Here is an 8,085-nt window from a genome sequence, read left to right as displayed (position 1 = left end):
GGAGGGGGCAAAATAATAATAGTAATAACAATAATGTTAATAACAATACATACAATCCAGAGAAATAAGATAATACATAAGGAGAGTCAAAAGGGTAATGAAAAACGGGAGATGGCCATTTAGATGGAGGGGGTGATGATCTGACAATACAGTATGGCTGTATTGTGAATGCTACCCAGTCAATGATATGGCTCTTCAGATCCAAGATCATGTTTTGCCATTTAAAATGGCTCGAAATGGCTTTAAATACTTGGGGGTGAATGTCACGAGGAACATGCAGAGTCTCTATGCAGAAAATGTTGCCCCTTTATTGGGAAGGTTAAATTGGATTTTAAAAGGTGGGAATCACTTCACTTATCTCTAGCGGGAAGAGTTAACTGCCTTAAAATGAATGTGCTTCCCAAATTTCTGTATCTGTTTCAGAGTATCCCACTTTTTCTGCCAAAGACCTTTTTCCAGTCCCTTTACAAAGCTTTCACTTCATATGGAACAATAAGAGCCCTAGAGTACCGGGCAGCAAATATCCAAAAAATTATTCATTGGCTCCAAAGTGAAGCCTCCTCCTGTATCTCGTCTTCATTGACGGCACTGATCTTTTCAACACTTCCTCTTACTGTCTCAAAATGTACAGATTTTCTGTGGTCTCTAACACTCTCAAGATATGGTATCAATTCCGTCAGAATTTTGGGTTTAAGCTCCTTTTGGGCCTAAGTCCCATTCACAATAACCACAATTTCCCTCCTGCTAGAACAGACTCTGCATTCTCGTTATGGCAAAGGCGTGGCATTTTAAGGTTCAAGGATTTATACATGGATTCTGTACTAGCCAGTTTTTGAGGCCTTATCAGGTAAATTTGATCTCCCCAGGTCAAGCCTGTTTAGATATTTTCAAGTGCGTCACTTTCTTAGAAGTCATGACCCCAACTTCCCAAATCTGTCTTCAACCCCAGATTTAGAGGAGATGATGAGGCTCCCCCCTGATTCAGCTAGACTTATTTCAAGAGTAAACTGATTCATATCTTCTTTCAAATGTGTTACTCTTGATAAGATCAAAGCAGACTGGGAGATTGAGTTAGGAGAGACTGTGGGGGAAGATATTTGGGATTGTGCGCTACAAAGGGTAAATAACAATACCTCCTGTGCACGATTAAATATAATACAATTTAAAGTGTTGCATTGGGCTCACTTTTCCAAATCTAGACTGGCAAGGATATATTCCCTTCCAGATGCTAGCTGTGATAGATGTCATAAAACCCCGGCCAATTTATCTCACATGTTTTGGTCTTGTCCATCTCTATTTGTAGTAGTGGTGCTGAGGTGAGTGGCAGCCTTTCATAGCAGCTCCCACCCCCTTTACTTCTTATCCCGTTTTACTACTTTCTTACTTATTTCTTTTTGTGATTCTACTTACTTAATAGGTGTCTAAGTGACTGTGCGTTGCTTTACACCAAGTTAAGGCAATTGTTAACAACTTCTGTGAAGTTAGCTGAGTTAGGCAAGTTCGGTCGAGCACAGCTGAACAATGGACAACAACACCGGCGGGCTGGTTTACCCGCGGGAGGACAACAACAACAACAACAACAACACCGGCGGGCTGGTTTACCTGCGGGAGGCTCTCCTCTGCTTTCGAGACAGAGTTGCAGAGCCACCGAGGAATCTACCAGCCGAAATAAGGATACGCAGACGGGGAAATCGAGCTGGCACGATCGTGAGGGACAGGAGAAAGGATAGCAGGAGATTCAAGCCTTACCTGCCCTCTGTCGTTATGGGGAACGTGCGATCGCTGGCCAACAAGACGGACGAGCTCTCAGCCCTGATGAACAACCAGCGTGAGTACAAGGAGGCAAGCCTACTGTGCTTCACCGAATCCTGGCTGAACGATAACATCCCGGACAGTGCAATCGAACAGGAGGGCTTCACGGTGGTGCGCGCCGACCGGGGTAAACAGAGCGGCAAGCGGAGAGGCGGAGGGCTTGTTGTCTTTGTTAACTCCAAATGGTGCCACCCGGGGCACATCACCATTAAGGAACGTATCTGGTCCCCCGACATTGAACTATTGGCACTGAGTCTGCGGCCATACTATTTACCGCGAGAAATAACACACGTCCTGGCTCTGACTGTTTACATCCCACCAAGCGCGGCAGCGGCGCAGGCGGGATGTAAGCGGCGCAAGCGTCGCTTCAGACAAAACACCCGGATGCATTTATTTTTATCAATGGGGACTTCAACCATGTCAGACTGAACAAGACCCTGACAATCTTCACCCAGTATGTCACCTGCAAAACCAGGGGAGACAAAACACTGGACCTCCTGTATGCTAACGTGAAGGAGGCTTTCAGTGCAACTTCCCTGCCCCCCCTCGGCCAGTCAGACCACAACCTTGTGAGGCTTGTATCTACATACACGCCTCTCATTAAGAGACAGCCACCGACCACCATGTCTGTCCCACAGTGGTCTGACGACGTCGAGGAGGAGCTACAGGAGTGTTTCAGGTCGACAGACTGGGACATGTTTGAGAGGGTCCATGGAGATGACATTGATGGACTATCCCACTGCATCACAGACTACATCAGGTTCTGTGAGGAGAGCATCGTACCCACAAAGAAGGTACGCTGCTTTTCAAACAATAAACCCTGGATTAGCAAGGACATTAAACACCTGCTAAACAGGAAAAAGAGGGCCTTCATGGCAGGGGACACTGAGCAGGCCAGGGCTGTCCAAAGGGAGCTCAAAAAAGAGCTAAGGGCAGCCAAGGTCAGCTACAAGGACAGGCTGGAGGGCATACTACAGGCCAACAACACCAGGGAGGTGTGGGCGGGCGTCAGGAAGATCACTGGGTTCAAACAGCAGGGCACAGCTGTTGAGGGCCCCCCAGAGCGTGCAAACGAGTTCAACTCGTTCTTCAACCGCTTTGACCAGAGTGGCCTCCCCACACCCCTCCCCCCACCCATCGACACCAGCACCAGATCACACCTACAAAGCATCCCCCCCACCCCCCACCCACCCACACCCATCAGCACCGGCACTCCACCCCCAACAGCAGCAGACTGCCTACCACCCCCAACCCTGACGATCACTAACAGTCAGGTCAGTAGGCAGCTCTCCAGGATTAGTGTAAAGAAGGCCAGAGGACCGGACAACACCAATCCCAGGGTGCTCAAAGTATGTGCGGAGCAGCTGGCAGCACCGCTCCAACATCTTTTCAACCTCTCCCTGAGGCTGGAGAGGGTTCCCCAGCTCTGGAAGACCTCCTGCATTGTCCCGGTGCCCAAGAAGGGACGACCCAGCACCCTCAACGACTACAGGCCAGTCACTCTGACGTCACACGTCATGAAGACGTTTGAGAGACTGGTCCTGCAACACCTCAAGCCCCTGGTGCGTGACTCCCTCGACCCCCTGCAGTTTGCATACCAGGCAAACATTGGGGTGGAGGATGCCATCATCTACGCTCCACAGAGCGTACACGCACCTGGAGAAGCCGCGCAGCTCAGTGAGGATTATGTTCTTTGATTTCTCCAGCGCCTTCAACACCATCCAGCCGTCACTGCTAGCGGAGAAGCTCTCCGCGATGCAGCTGGAGCACGGCTTGGTGGCCTGGATCAAGGACTACCTCACTGAGAGGCCGCAGTACGTCAGACTAAAGCAGTGTTTCTCAAAGTGGGGGGCGCAGAGGCATGACAGGGGGGGCCTTGAGATAAAAATATATTTTCTTTTATTGGATTACAGAAAATGATCACTAAAGTGCTATCTGTTGCAGCTGCACTGTTCTCCATGAAAATACCATATTTGGATAAGTTTGACCATTTCTCAAAATCTGAAAATCATTATTTAATAAAACACAGAAAATGATCACCAAGTTACTCTCGATAAAAAAAAACTTTACAGACAACATTGAGACAAAGCTTCCTGACACATCTCCATCCAAACTCTTGGAAGAACTCATTGAAATCTCATCTGATACCACCTGGAGAGCTAGTTTCAGAGTGTGGTGCTGAGTACCAAGTATCTCATGATGCAGCAGTTAAGGTGTTGATACCATTCAGCACCACATATCTGTGTGAAGCTAGCTTTTCATCCATGACAGCACTGAACACAAAATATAGGGCCATGTTGAGCCTTGAGGATGACATGCGTGTTGCCTTGTCAAAGACTGACAGCAATAAAGACTGTTTGCTTATTTCCTATGTTCGCTTTGTAAATTCCCAGTCACTGAGTGAAGATCTGCTGTTTTGCAAATATGTCAAAAACAGAGCGACAGCTGATGAGCTCTTCAAAATTATTGACAGTTACCTGACAGAACATGGACTGAAATGGGAGAACTGTGTGGGCTTTTGCTCTGACGGTGCGCAGGCCATGGCAGGGAAAAGGAGGGGGCTACAGGCGCTCATCAAGGGAGTCTCGCCAAACGTGCAATGGACGCACTGTAAATTCACAGAGAGGCGCCAGCGTCAAGACAGCTTAGCCCTGAGCTGAATGAGGTTTTGACAGAAGTTATAAACGTGGTAAATTTCATCAAAACCAGAGCCCTGAAAGCGGGCCTGTTCTCTGCGCTGTGTGAGGAGATGGGAGCTGACCATTCTGCAGTGCTGTTTCACAGCGAGGCAAGGTGGCATCAATTTGAAAGGTCACGATATTGGTGTTATTTCAATACATTTAAACATGGCCCATTTCATGACTATTTTGTTGGGGCGAGGGGGGGGGGGGGGGGGGGGGGGCCCAAGATATTTTGGTCCGCCAAAAGGGGGCCTGACAGAAAAAGTTTGAGAAGCGCTGGACTAAAGGACAGTCAGTCTGACGTACTGGTGAGCAACACCGGCGCCCCCCAAGGAACTGTGCTGTCACCCTTCCTCTTCACCCTCTACACCTCAGACTTCTGCCGCAACTCAAGCGGGTGCCACCTGCAGAAGTTCTCAGACGACTCCTCCATCGTAAGCTACATCACCGACGATGATGAGGAGGAGTACAGAGCCTTGGTAGAGAGCTTTGTGGGGTGGAGCGACAGCAACCACCTCCAACTCAACACCAGTAAGACCAAGGAGCTGGTGGTGGACTTCCGGAGGGGCAAGAAGAGGCCCCCCCCGATTCCCATCTCCATCCGAGGGGTGGATGTGGAGATGGTGGACTCATATAAGTTCCTTGGGGTACATCTGAACAATAAACTGGACTGGTCGGATAACACAGAGGCCCTCTACAGGAAGGGACAGAGCAGGCTGTTCTTCCTGAGGAGACTCAGGTCCTTCAATGTGTGCAACAGACTGCTCCAGTCTTTTTACCAGTCTGTAGTGGCCAGCATCCTCTTCTATGCTGTGGCATGCTGGGGAGGCTACATCAACTCAAGGGACACCAACAAGCTCAACAAGCTGGTGAGGAAGGCTAGCTCCGTGGTGGGAGTCGAGCAACCTAGACTTGAGGTGATGGCAGAGAGGGGGATGATAAGGAAGCTGGCTGCCATCATGGAGAACCTCTACCACCCCCTCTACGACGAGCTAGTCAAGATGAGAAGCTCATTCAGCCACAGACTCATTCCCCCCCGACACTCAACTAACCGCCTCGGACAGTCCTTCATACCAGCGGCCATCAGGCTCCACAACAGTGGGCAGCGACTAGCAGCCTCCAGGTTCCACAACAGGGGGCAGCGACTGCTACCAGACATTGACCTGGGACTTATAGGAACCCAAGGAGGACAACCTACACTACCTTAGGCTTACTGCACCTTATGTGGATACTGTGATACTGTGATACTGTGAATAATGTATATTTCAGTGGATACTGTGAATAATGTATACTCAGTAGATAGTAAATTATAACACTACCTTATGCATACTGCACCTTATGTGACACTGTGAATAATGTGAATATTTTCTTCAGCTAGTTAGACAGTAAATTATATTGACCAAATTGACCTAATTGTTTACACTGCCTGTGTTGTTTTTTTTACTACCTGTACCCCCCCCCCCCTTCCCCCCATGCTGCTATGATGCCTGAATTTCCCCAAGGGGATCAATAAAGGAATATCTTATCTTATCTTATCTTAATTTCTGGTCTTCTATTTTTGGAACTCGCGAGACCCTTGATATTAACCTCCAGCCTAACTCCTTCACAGCCATATTCAGCATAACAGTTGGAGAGGACCCTAACATTCTCAAAAGGCATGCAAATGTAATTGCCTTTGCAACTTTACTTGCACGCAGGAGAATCTTATTACAATGGAAATCAAAACACCCACCGCAAGCTTCGGTATGGCTGAGCGATCTTATGCAGTTCATTCATCTAGAGAAGATTAAATACTCACTAAGTGGGTCCAAAGACAGATTTCTGCTCATTTGGGGTCCTGTCCTGAACCATGTGGGAGGACTTGTAATTTTACCTGATAATATAGCTCGATAACTGTTGTAATATCTTAAGCAGCCTTAAGCATTTGCGTTCATAACGGCAATGAATACATCCTAAAGAATCCTTGACTTATGGTACAGGTTTGAAAGTGGAAATGGTATATCTTAAATTGTTATTGTGTTTTAATTTTTTTTAAATTTTTGTTTGTTTTGTCTCTCTGTCTGTTTGTTTTTGTGTAATTGGGAGGGGGGGGGGGGTAACATTTTTTTAAATGGGAATTGATATGAATTGAAATGATGTGAAATATAATTGATGATATTCCCAAATAAAATACATTATACAATACAGTACGGCTCAATACACGCAATTGTTAAGGGGATGCAGACCAGAGAAAGACGTTCATCTTGTGTACCTAAGGGTCCTCCATTTTCAATGCCCTTATCCTCTAAGGCTTTTTTTCATGACGTTATATTATGCCTTGCGTTTCTTGATTAATTCAGTCGCATAATCATGATCGAAGTAGATAGTCGTGTTTCCCATTTGGATTGTCCCTCCTTCCATGCTTTACTCAGTACCATATCCTTGGTCGTGTACTCCTGGAAGTTGATCATTATAGATATCGGTCTCTGAGAGTCTTCAGGTATAGGTCTTGTGGTAGTGGCAGCTCGCTTTTAAGGAGTTTCTCAACAAATTGTGATACCACGTCTCCTTCCTCTCTCTCCCTCACTCAGAATAGGCAAATGTTGTTTCTCCTAATCCGGGACTCTAGGATTATTTTGCAGAATGTCTCTCTTTCGATTTCCGCTTCTTTAAATCGGTCAGATTAGGTCAGGTTAAGTTTGCCATTGATTTATTGTCTGAAATGATACATTTCCTGTTTCAGACAATCGATGTCCCCTTTGAGGTCAGTTTTTAGCTCTTTTATCGCTCACATTATGTTTTAGTCTTTATGTCTAAGGTTTTATAATTACTGGGGACCGCCACTGTAGTCTTTTTTGTTTGTTTATTAAGATAACTATTATTAAAAGAAAAGTATACACAGTCTGGTGTTTGTGTGTGTGTGTGTGTGTGTGTGTGTGTGTGTGTGTGTGTGTGTGTGTGTGTGTGTGTGTGTGTGTGTGTGTGTGTGTGTGTGTGTGTGTGTGTGTGTGTGTGTGTTTTCATTGGACTGACATTGTATGTGACAAACTGACTTCAAGGACCCTTATAAAGTATTCCCTTTCATGAGTGTATGAGGACACCTTGTGGACACTTTGTGACATTGTACCTTTCCATCACCTAGAACAGGGGTGGGCAACTTTGTATATGGTGAGGGCCACAAAATGTCCACAATCAATCTGGGGGGCCGCATTGTTTATCGGCAGTCCCGCCAGTAGTACCCCATCACTCAAATAGCCCATAATAGTCACAGATGTGATAAATAAGGTATATAAACAATTATAATTTGTTGTAACTTTGTTTTTATTCCATTTCAAATGCATTTAGTAATGCAATTTCAACTTTATGAATTTATAAACAGCTGAATTTAAAAGTATTGCTGTAACCCCAAATATATACAAAAATGATCAATTATAATTAAGGCTTCTAATAAAATAAATGTATGAACTTAAAGCCCACTGCTCAACAAACACAAAGCAGCATTCCTGCTGCATTTCACTACAACAGTAAATCAAAAGTGCAATAATAAATGATTTTGTTAAATGTATAAACTTTTATCCTGCTACTAAACAAAACATTATAACACTGAAATGCA

The sequence above is a fragment of the Notolepis coatsorum genome, assembly GCF_963971535.1.
Source record: "Notolepis coatsorum genome assembly, chromosome: 10".
NCBI classification, from domain to species: domain Eukaryota; kingdom Metazoa; phylum Chordata; class Actinopteri; order Aulopiformes; family Paralepididae; genus Notolepis; species Notolepis coatsorum.
This window is presented reverse-complemented; position numbering follows the sequence as displayed.